Here is a 12,316-nt window from a genome sequence, read left to right as displayed (position 1 = left end):
CAAAGTACTTCCAGCTCATTAAAAATATTTTAGATAGAAATATATCTTTCTACATTAGTGTCACAGAGTGCAAGTACACTTGGACTGCTCACCATTTGCATATGCAAACTTGCCCTCGAAGTAAAAATTAATAAATAAATAAATTAATACTGTCATGGTGAGTAGAAGTGATCTGGTACCGGCTTTTCTATTTGGGCTTCAGAAATAGCCCGAGAGGGCAGACAATTAACCTATAGCATGAATGTTATATCAATGTCATCGTATGTGATTCAACATTTATTCATCATTTGACAATATTGCTGCAATGTAAAAAGACCACTTTAGGGCAACGTTATCAGCATATTGCTTAGTAACATTGCAGTAACATTATCTAATGTTGAAGAATGTTAGCACAACATAGTACAACATTGGCAATATTGTTGCAACATTGCAGTAACATACTGTGCTACTAGGGGCTTGGTGTGCCTGGTCATGGAGTTGGTACTAACACCTATGCTGCAGAGGGAGCTAGATAAGAGATACAGCTGCCCTGCTTGGGCACCTTTGAAGTGCTCAGTGCAGAATGGAAAGAAAAGATCACAATGAAAAAAAAACTCAAATAGCAGCTGCTGTGGGATATTGAGAAAAAACGATGGAAGTTTAGAACTTTTGTTTGCATTCCAGGAGTGAGTGGTGAGGGACTAATTGCTATGACATCTTTTTACGAAAACATAAAACTCGTCGTAAAACTGCGCTCGTCCTGTCCACTTCTCTTCTGTATCTTGTCCCCCGCGTAGTTTTAAGATTTATAATCTTGTTATCATTGTCTGGACATTGCGATTTTTTTTAAACTGCCATGGCAAGCGATTTGCTCTGCATTAAACATTTTATACCCTGTTTGATGCCTGTTGTCCTCAACTGTTGCATGATGTCTCGTGCCCTCTCAGCTGCAGCAGCAAATGGCGGGCCTGCAGCTGGGCGCAGCCAACAATGCTGCCTGGCCTCCTGCCATGGGGCACACGGCTGCTGCCTCGCCCTACGGGGGGTCCCTTCCAACATGGCCACCACCTGGGCCACCCTCAGCAACCCTGCCCACCAGGGCCACACACTCTCCACCAACTTGTGGCAGTGAGGCTGGTGAGTTTGACCAGGCAGACATTCTGCGCAAGGACTCTGAATATGCGCGAACACCTGAGCCCTTATTCGGGAAATGTCCTCGAGGTGATGTGTCGAAAAGGGCAAGGCTCAAACTGGATGTGTGTTTTCTCAAAAGAAAAAAATTCAGGGTGCACTTTGACGATCTGAAGTGCGCGAGGCAACAGCCTTTCCACGCAACTTGCCGTAGGCATACACGTGGCGGCTGTGGTGCGACTTTGATTGGCTAGTCTTGACCAATGACTCGCATTCGGGGGACCAAGCGGACAGGTGGTTGTCTGTTCCAAGCAGTTTCGTGAGTGGCGCAATGATCGACGCAAAATTGCGGACGAAGCGCCGAAAATAGGAGCACAAACCGATAAAGCTCCGAAGCTGCTTCATTGTTGTCGGCTTGGGAAACTCCGCAACAGCGCGAAGTTTGGCCGGGTCGGGGAGAACGCCTTCCTTAGATACAATGTGACCCAAGATGGTTAGCTGCCGGGCGCCGAAGTGGCACTTCTTCAGATTAAGCTGTAGGCCGGCGTCGGTGAGGCAAGTCAGAACCTGCTGCAGGCGCGTGAGGTGAGTGGAGAAATCTACCGAAAAGACAACGATATCGTCCAAGGAACAGAGGCAAGTATGCCACTTCAGCTTCCGTAAGACGTTATCCATCATTCTTTCGAATGTAGCTGGCGCGTTGCACAGGCCGAATGGCATAACGGTGAACTCGTACAGGCCGTCGGGGGTAACGAATGCGGTCTTCTCACGGTCAGCGGCAGCCATCGGGACCTGCCAGTAGCCCGAACGCAAGTCAAGAGAGGAGAAGTATTCGGCGCCTTGGAGACAGTCAAGAGCGTCATCGATGCGGGGAAGCGGATAATTGTCTTTGTGGGTAATTTTGTTCAGTCGCCGGTAATCGACACAAAATCTGATAGAACCGTCTTTCTTCTTGACCAGCACCACCGGAGAAGACCAAGGGCTGTGAGAGGGACGGATGACGCCACGGTGCAGCATGTCTTCAACGTGCTCACTTATCACTTGACGCTCAGCCGCAGAGACGCGATAGGGGCGCTGCCGAAAAGGCGGGTGGGAGCCGGTCTCAATGCGATGAGCCACGGTTGATGTACGGCCTAAAGGCTGATGGGCTGCATCGAAAGCGAAGCGGAAAGTGTGGAGAAGGGCTGAAAGCTGCTGATGGTAGGTGGACGGAAGAGTATCGTCGATGGCGGCGCGGAAAAGTTCGTCAGGCTCAGGTTCAGTAGCGAGCTCGGAATGCATGGCGTTTAGAGAGGGACCGCTGGCTGCCTCGTGGACATTAAGGGCAGAGAGAAGGCAGACCGGTTGAATGCAGCCAGGGGACTCACCAGGTAGCAGGGTAAGGGCACACGAGGATGGATTGTAGAGCAGCATCTTCGTGACACCCCGCCGAACATCGAGGACAGCAGAAGGTAGCGGCAGGTTCTTCCGGCGTACAAAGGAAGCAGACGGCGTAAATAAAACGGTGTCATCCGACGCGGCACGGCACGACAGGGAAACAAGGGCAGATGCTCCCGGCGCTACTTCAACATCTTCAGCGATAGTGACCTTGAGTGGCAAGGGGGCAGAGGTTTCAGTAGTAAGCTCGTCAAACAAAGGAGAAAATTCAACTTCAGCGCGGGCGCAATCGATGACGGCGTTGTTGTGTGACAGAAAGTCCCACCCGAGAATTATGTCATGCGAGCATGAGGACAGCACCAACAATTCGACTGGATACAATATATCGTCAATGATGACTCGTGCTGTGCACGAGGCGAGAGGGGCAATGCACTGTTCACTAGCGGTGCGGAGCGAGAGACCCGTAAATGGCGTCGTGACTTTGCGCAAGCGGCGGCAGAGTTTTTCGTGAATCACTGATACTGAGGCACCCGTGTCGATAAGCGCATGTACCGGCAGTCCGTCGACGATGACCTGAAGAATGTTGCGTGGGGAAAACGGAGGCCTTGAGCTTTTCGAACAGCGCGCAGTTCTTGCCTCCGGAACTGCGGATCTTAGTTTCCCTCTTCAGCAGAGGGAGGGCGACGGCGCATTGGTGACAGTGAGCGACGGCGCGGTGATGGAGAACGTCGGGTCTCGTAAGCACGACGGTCGGGGGCGTACGCGTCTAGCGGCGAGGATGGAGGAGCCGAATAAAACATCTGGGATGGATGCACAGGGGTTGAGATGGGTGGCGATGCCACCATGCGACGGCGACAGTGGCGGGCGACATGTCCCGCGTACCCACAGGAGTAACAGATGGGTCGGTTATCCGATGTGCGCCAAGGGTTGTAAAGCCGCTGCGGAGACGGCGAAGAAACCGGGGCTGGTCGTAGAGACGGGGCGGGGCGCGGGACGGGCTGACGAGGTGGAACAGTCAGGGGCACGGAGCGCGCCGCTGCTTCTGCGTAGGTCATCCGGGCGGGTATAGGAGATGGTTGGGGATACTGAGCCTCGGCGTAGGTTAAGGGAGCAACCGAAGGGACTGGATGTGCAGTAGGAATAGCCTCGGCAACTTCATGGCGGATGACCTCCTGCAATGGCGCCACCAGAGGAGTCGCAGCGTCGTGACTGGAGGGCATCAACGAGAGCTGACGCGCGACTTCCTCCCAAACAAACTGCTTTATCTGCGGTGACAGTTGCGCCGGGTCGGTGTCAGATGTGAGGGAAGCAAGCGATTCCTGCTGCGAGAGCGGAGAACGGGTGAGGATGCGTCGCTTCCGAAGTTCGTCAAAGTTCTGGCAATGAGTAATGACGTCGGCGACTGTGGTGGGATTGCGTGCCAGAAGCATCTGGAACGCATCGTCGTCGATTCCTTTCAAAATGTTCTCAATCTTGGCGCGCTCAGACATAGAGGCATCAACTCGTGTGCACAGGTTCACAACGTCCTCTATGTAGCTGGTGAAATTTTCACCAGGCAGCTGCGCCCGACTTCGCAGGCGTTGTTCCGCGCGCAGCTTGCGCACCGCAGGCCTCCCAAATACATCAGAAAGATTGGACTTGAAAGCTGACCACGTGGGGATGTCGGATTCGTGGTTTCTGAACCATAGGTTCGCAACGTCCGAAAGGTAGAAGATGACGTTGTTGAGTTTGAGTGCATCGTCCCACTTGTTGTGGGTGCTCACCCGTTCGTACGATGCCAGCCAATCCTCGACGTCATCGTCGCCGGTGCCACTGAAGAAAGCGGGATCACGCTGCCGCAGCGCTCCAGCGCACAGAACGGTCGGGGTGGGTGGTGCAGGACTGGGCACGGAGTCCTTAGGCATTGTGAGCGGCGGGAGAAGACGGCTGCGAAGGTCCAGGGCGTCAGACGACCGCAACCTCCACCAAATGAAAGGGGGTTCGCGTACTAGTGACCTCAGCTATACAGTTCACCAAACAGCTGAGCGGACGGCAGCAAAATCACAGTCAGTCTACACAGCCAGAGAGCTGGAGCCGCGCGCCGGCACACTTCGTCGTCAACTTCTTCGTCTGCCATCGAGGCAACCTGAGGCGCATTCATAATAGTTCAGGCGCGTTCATTGTAATTCACTACACTAGCCATGATTGGTTAATGGCTCACTAGTTGGGATTGGTTAATGACTAGTTAGTCATGACTAATTAGTTGAAGACTAACTAGTCATGACTTGTCACTAGTAATGACTTTCACTTCAGATGTAATGGACAGATGGACAGAGTTATGGCCACGAGTATGAGCCATTAAAGGCTTTCGCCTTAAAAAGATAAACATTGCTGCCACCGTCTTGGGTCACACTGATTGTATAGAGGCTCCTACTGCCTTTTCAAATCAAATCAAGTTTATTTTTTCACCATTGGTGGCTTCCCTGACAAAAATCTGTGGACACAGCTTGACAAGGTCAGGGAGCCATTTTGGCAGCAGCGACTTTATGTACACAGTACAGTGGTTTAAATACAAGTGAATATTGCAATAGAATACATGCAGTTACCTTACATGCACAGTACAATAGTTTAAATACAAGTGAATATTGCAATAGAATACATGTGCTCCATTTATCAATATAATTTAGCTAGAAAAGTGAAAACAATCTGCATAACAGTAAAACTGTGCTACAGATGAATGGAATTAGTACTGTAGGCTAATACCCTGTTGCATGGGCAATTTCAATACCCATTGAGTCACTAGACATGATACTCAATGGGGATAGGGGAGTCCCACACAGCCGGTTTCAGTGATTGAACTCAATCGGTATAGACTCATTTGAGCTTCACGAATGGCCATTCAAATCTTAGGGGCACTTGTTTAATAAAGTCGCACAGTTCTGTAATATTCACTTCTGTGCTGCAATTACTGATGCAATGGCAGGTGCCGTTTCAGCCGAGGTAATGTCAAAAGCATTGAAGTTAGGGGTTAGTTGGTCGATGTTTGCTTCACAGGGAGATGACTGTACAGGAAAGACTGAACAGATGTTGTCATGCAGCCGTCGCCTCCATAGTTGGAGCTCTGACTTATCAAGTATTAATGAAATGGTGTTGGTCATATGTTTAGGGGAATCCCCCAAGGTGGAGTAGATTTGTAATAAGGGAGTAATTACTCATTGACATCCACCCAAGCGCAGCCGTACAGCTACAAAGGAAAGCTATACAGCTTTCTCAGAAACTTCGCAGTTAAAGAAAAATTCATCCTCGTCCGGGGATCGAACCCGGGACCCCCGCTTCACCGGAGCAGTCGCTCTACCAATTGAGCTAACTGGGATGGCAAGCTTATGGTAGGGCGAGAGAGAATTGATCAATAACTGAAGTGGGAACAGTGTTGGTCAAAGCTCAATTGGTAGAGCAACTGCTCCGGTGAAGCGGTGGTCCCGGGTTCGATCCCCGGACCAGGACGAATTTTTCTTTAACTGCAAAGTTTCTGAGAAAGCTGTATAGCTTTCCTTTGTAGCCGTATGGCTCCGCTTGGGTGGATGTCAATGAGTAATTACTCCGTTATTATTAATGAAATCTAAATGCATGAGGAGGGCTGATGCGGACTGCAGTTTATGTTGGGATATTTACGTCGCTATGGTTGAATCTCGATCATTTTAATTCAGAGGGGGCCGAACATGGGTTCATTTTGAACAAGGGGCTGGCGCACAGCTTTGCACAGGTAACCATACTGGAGACTCATCAGCCTCGCCAGACCTTTTTGCCTGCGTGCTGCCACTTGGCATTGAGGGCAGCTGGTGGATCTTTAGTCGTGTCCAGTGGGCATAAAGGGGTCACTTATGTGCCACTCATGTGGCTGCCAATATAAACCACTCTCCCACTGAAGCAGGTGTACTAGAAAAAGAAACAGGGTGACCAATGCCATGGCAGGTGTCTAAGCATTACTTTGAATGAACTGGAAGTTGAACCTGCTTGAGTTTTCTAGTCTTTTTACCTCTTCTTATTTTATTCATGCCATGGGACCTTTCAGAGTGATGCCAACTAAGTGCAAATCAGCATTGCCATTTGTTGATACGCCAGGTTTATTTTTTCATCTCATTTTCTTCTTTCCAGCAAAACAACACAGGAATAGTTTTGTTCTGTTTTAAGAGGCAAGTGTTCAAAGTAAATTTAGTTTTGCAGGGTAGCAACTGTAGATGAATAATTTTGGGCATTGTTAAGTACAGAAAGTACCGCAAAAACCGGAATATTGGTCGAACTTTGTTTAAAAAAACCATGGCAAAAAGTTGACCCCCGTCTCATATGCCGGTCATTTGTGGAGAAACTACGAAAGTCTTCCAACAATTGGTGGCTGAAGTCAACAGCCTCCATCACCATCGTCATCAGCAGCAGCGCGCTGTGGCGACGTTATGGCAGTGCCATTTCGCACTTCTGTTGTCACAAAGTTATTTTGGTTTGTGGCTGGATGTCGTTGGCGTAGAAATCTCTCCCTGCAGAGATTGTGCACAAGTCTTTTAGAAAATGCAGCATAAGCAATGTGCTAGGTGGCACACTCTGATGACTCAGAGTAGTGCTTGTGCAATCTGTGCCCTTCTCTGTGCTGTACACCCAGCCAATTCTTTAACAGTATCACACGACCATCACCTCGCATGTTTGTCAGCGCCTTATCACAGCAGGGAGCGGTGAAAGAAGCGAGAGTAAGCGCAAGTGTACACATGTGCATATCTCATTTGTTTCGCTGCTCAGAACTGTTAAGGGGACTATGCAATGAATTAAAAGTCACTTGTAAATGTTTCCAATACCTAGAAATGATGCTAACAAGCATTCACACCAAATATGAGTCTTCGGAACTGAGCCGGCAATTTATTACGAATTTTTAAAACCACGTTTTTTAAAATTCGCGGGTCGATTAGTGTCTTCGTAGGGACCGACTTTGAAGCTAAAATCGAGAAAATAGATGTCACTAGACCCGTGACGTCGGCAAGGCCACCACATGTTATTTGCTGGAGCCACGGCAGCCACGACGTCACGGGCACGCTTCCGGTAGCCGTGAAAATCGTCCACTCGAGCCGCCGCGCGACCCCCTCGGGCAGGCGCGAGCCAGAGCATTGCCTTCACGCATATGTTTTCAATTTACCTCAGCCAGCTCTTTCTGTCGGGAGTTCGGGACCCACTCACAGTGCCTTTATCTCAGTGACAAGCAAAGAAATGCGATGTGCGCCACGATCCAGGAAGGTGAAGAGAAGGGTTGAAATGCGGGCCAGTTGGTACATTGTAAACGGAAAAAAACCAGTCACACAAGACGACGGACAAGAAGAGTGTACACACCACAACGACTGGACTAACAACTGAAGTTTATTGGAAAATACATGGTCCGAACAAGGCCAGCAGAGCATGCGCAACAGCATCATCACTAATCACTGCGCAAAAGAGACAAAGACAAGAAATCTAAACTATCGTGGACGACCTAAAAAAGCAAATTCTTTTTCAAGTAAGTGCACCGAAGTTGTGCTTATACAATCAGAGCCTAACAAACCGATATGATATGCCTCCAGTATTTCCCGCTCCTGTTTTCCCTTGCCTCTACCAAGAATGGTGGCATTGCTGAACAAAGGATAACAGCCACATTCATTGCAATGGCGAGGCAAGAGAGACCGGTGAAGAGAGACCGGAGAGACGCTGCTGCTGTGGTGCTGGGTGCGACAACCGGAAGTCGCAAACCGAACTTCAGCGAATGACGTATTCATGGGCGGGGCCCAGTCCCAGAGCTGTTTTCTTCATTTTTTTCTTGGTGCTCCACGTGTACGAGTTGAGGGGGAGAGGAGGAGCGTGATTTTTAATTGTCTATAACTTTGTTGTTATCGATGCTAGCTCAAAAATTCTTGCGCTGGGGTGACGAGTGATGGAATGCCTATCTGTCATTTTCTTTACATAATCACAATTAATTTACTGCGTAGTGCCTTTAATAAGGCGCTGACAGGCATGCGTGTCGATGGTCGCGTGATAGTGTTAAAAAATTGTCCGGGTGTACGTATGAGCAGCATCTAAATGAAAATAAATACTGTCACCATTGTGCAACCTGTTGAGTCGCATTTGTTTTAAGCTAAGGGTGTCTTTCGGTACTTTTGGCACAGAAAAAAAAATTTTTTCATTTTTATAATTGGTTAGTTGGGGGGTCGACCTATATTCCGGCTTTTACAGTAGGACTGAACTCCGCAACATCTACTGCATCAGCTGGCCAATGAGTGCTGTTGGGGACCTGTATCCTGGGGCACCCGAGTTGGAATGTGGGCCAAGGGTGCTGTTTGCAGTTGGCACACCGGGATGTTTCACCAAAAGTGTTCTCACCAATGTTTGGCACGTGTGTGGTATATGCAGGTGCCTGGTAGGAGCAAAAATTGGCTGCATGTGCACTGCTCGGTCATCACTTCTGTTCTCCCCCTCTCCCCCTGCTCCTCCTCCTCCTCGTGATGGGCAGATGATGGCTTGTTACCACGACGAGGTATCCCCCACACCTCCACCACAGTGACCCTGCATCTGAGCTTCACAGGGCGACTTCCTGGAAGGCCAGAGAAGTGAACGACGAGGATGCCTGCGCGAAACATGGAATCCCAGTTGCAGGAAGAAGTGTTCGTTCCACTCTTGCACTAAGTTGCCTGGCTAGGTGAGGAAAGGAGAGTCCGTGCTGCCACAGTGCCCACAATTAGTTTTCGAGGCCCCCACCACCTTTTTTTTCTTACTTATGAAATGTGAGAGTGATGTAATTGTACAGTTTTGCATAGCACAAAAGAAGAGAAAAAGTTTAAGCCAATACTTCTCTTTGTTTTAACTGATTGAAAAGGAGCCAGAATTGCTGCACGCCTAGAGAATAGAACCTGTGAATATACGAGGGAAGACAATGCCTCTGGGCTCGTTCTTGTGCTCTGCTCGGAACTACTTTACTGTTTGTTTTTTTTTCTTACTGGAGCCCACAGCCCTGTCTTTGTTGGTGGTGATGTAATCATCACCTCCCCAGCAAAGCTGACAGAGCTTTGCGTCCACAGCCATCATACTGATATTGTTTTTTTATATTGTTTTTTTGAGATTTTTACGAAATGCAGTTGTTGTCTGTTGCCTGATTTTTTTCTGTAACTCTCCTTTAGTGAGACTGGCTTTAAAAATGAGCTTGAGTAGATAGAGCTTTAAGAGCGGTTAACTCCTGGTTACTGATGTTTTGATGCCTGCATTCAGGAGTAACCTGGAAATCTAGTGTGGAGGTGTTGCAAAATTTGCATCCAAAGCACAAAGCAACTACCAAGAGTACTGTCCCTTTTTCGTCTTTGAGCAAACATTTTGATAAAGCTGTAGCAGTCACTTTTACAGTAGGTTGTTTTTGCATGAATGGAAACTGTTGCAAGGTTTTTCAAGTGTGCTGTTGCATACATTCCACTTGTTGCATATTGCTTTGTTTTTTACGCAGTCTTGTCTGTACATAGGCAAACAAAATGGCTAATATCACTTGTAAAACACTTTTTTTGTACAAGCTTTTTTCACTTCTTTTTTCAAGGAAGTAAAAGTGACATTATGTTGAGAATCCTTTGTGTCAACTTCCTGAGTCCTATAGTCTGATGTGAATCAAGAAAACAGCAGCTTTTCTTTATCAAAGGCCCGCTTCCAGCCAGTGGTGTCGGCTGATTCTCATGAACCTGCTATCATTCTGTGGATAATTTGGCTCTTGCCAGGATGAAGAGAGCTGGGGTATGAAACCTTCTCATAGCAAAGTTCCTGATTGTTGCCTTTGAATCGCTGAGGATGTATAAGATACAGCGCAGCTCTATGCACTTCTGCACGCCGCCCTGTGCACACTTTGATTGGTCCCGACAGGGCAGGCGTGCAAACAGCTGGCCGGTACCCTGCGAAAGGATGAATTTACGCCCTCTCGCATTGTTTAGGTGACAATAGGCAGAGGAGAGAGGCTCTCCTCAGAAAACAGTACCCCTTAGTTCATAAAAATTATCATCAGCCTTTGCCTCTGCAGAGCAAAGGCCTCTCCCATGTCTCTCCAATTAACCCTGTCCGACGTCATTAGCTCCTGCCAAAGCTTTGACGAGCTGTGCAAAGAGCGTCTCACCACAGGGTGTGCCGCCTTCCAGGAGGCCTCTATTTCCATCTTGGCTCTAGCAAGAGATGGTGCTCTGGACCATGTCACTCCTCCAGCACACTCAGCAGTTTGTCCTCGAGGAAGTCTGCTGTCAGCTCTCCTTGTCTTTACCTCTCCGCCTACGTCGTCATGACTTTCGCCTTCCAGCGCGTCTTACAAGAGCAGGTCACTGCGGCACTGCCATCTAATCATCAGCATGCTGATGGGTAGATGCCATTGCCAGGCCTAGGCCCTCGCATGGCGCCCTGACCTACAAGATGCCCCGCCTTATCTATTTGAGACCCAGCGGCTTGTACCCTCGGCTTCCGGTCCTATTTCCTGCCTCTGGCTGCACCTGCTAAACCCATGGGGCACGCAGGACAACTGTCCTATTAGCTATGCCTGTGGAGTCGCTGGCCATGTGTCCAGATAGTGGCGCATTCACAGACCCCGTCCCTATGATTATGGGTGTGAGCTGGCTGTTTTGTTTATTAATTTATTCACGTTTGCTCGAGCACGCATGCTGCTGGCATGCACTGAAACCAGTGCCACGCGCCTGCTATCGCTCAAAGCAAGCACGGACTCTGGGACATGTCGCGGCTTGCAGTATGATTCATCCAGGGTTGCCCGGCGGAATCACTCCCCCTCACCTCGCTAGTGCTGGCTCGAGACTCAACCGATGCTTCGCCGGCAGCCCTTTCACCTGATTGGAGTATTCGAACGGCTGGCTGCTGCAACAGTTCCCAAAGCAGCAGACGGGGAGCAGACGGAAGACATCAAGCGAGATGAAGCCTCTCCCAGGGCATTGCCGCGCTTCTTTGTGCAAGCCCGTTGTGCTCTCGGCCCCTGTGCAGTAACACCGTTGTATATTGAAGCGAAAGCTTCTCTACGGGACCTCAGGATTTCTTCGTGGCGCTTACTGTTTTCACCTTGAAACAATTTAAAAGTCAAACCACAGTGCAGCCATGGTGTGTTGCTATGGTGCTACAGTAAGGTGGCCCATAAGGTCAGGTCAAGGTCAAACAAAAAATTGCCGACATTACGTTACTTTCTAATGCGAAATTTGAGTGCGGCTCATCAGCTATTTCAGCTTTATGATAGAGAGAGTTCGCTTACTGTTGTCAGCGCTAACGCATGCAGCCCACACCTCTCTCTCATCACCCCACGTATATATATATATATATGCGTGATTTAGGCATCCGCTTATGCGCACTTCCTTTCCTTAAAATGGTAAAAGGTCAACGCCAACGAACACAATCAACGCCAATGCTCTATGGCTCCAGCGCTGTATTTCTGGCACAACGTTGTCAATGCCTGCAGCCCACATCTCTCTCTCATCCCCCTACGTACGAATAAGCACGATTCAGGCATCCACTGACCCAGGAAGCCGGTTATGTGCACTTCCTTTCATTAAAATGATCGGAGTGTAAAACGACGCCAGTGAACGCCGACAGCTGCTTCAGTGCCGCATTTCTGGCACAACCTTGTCAATGCCTGCAGCCCACATCTCTCTCTCTCATCACCCCACATACCTATAACAGCGATTGAGGCGTCTACTGACCCAGGGAGCCAATTATGCGCACTTCCTTTCCTTAAAATGGCACTACGTTGTCAATGCCAACGCATGCAGCACACACCTCTCACTACCGCCACATAGCTTAAAGCACGATTGAGGTGCCCACTGTTCCA

The sequence above is a fragment of the Amblyomma mixtum genome, chromosome 3 (assembly GCF_055824585.1).
Source record: "Amblyomma mixtum isolate Tamu chromosome 3, ASM5582458v1, whole genome shotgun sequence".
Classification (NCBI taxonomy): domain Eukaryota; kingdom Metazoa; phylum Arthropoda; class Arachnida; order Ixodida; family Ixodidae; genus Amblyomma; species Amblyomma mixtum.
This window is presented reverse-complemented; position numbering follows the sequence as displayed.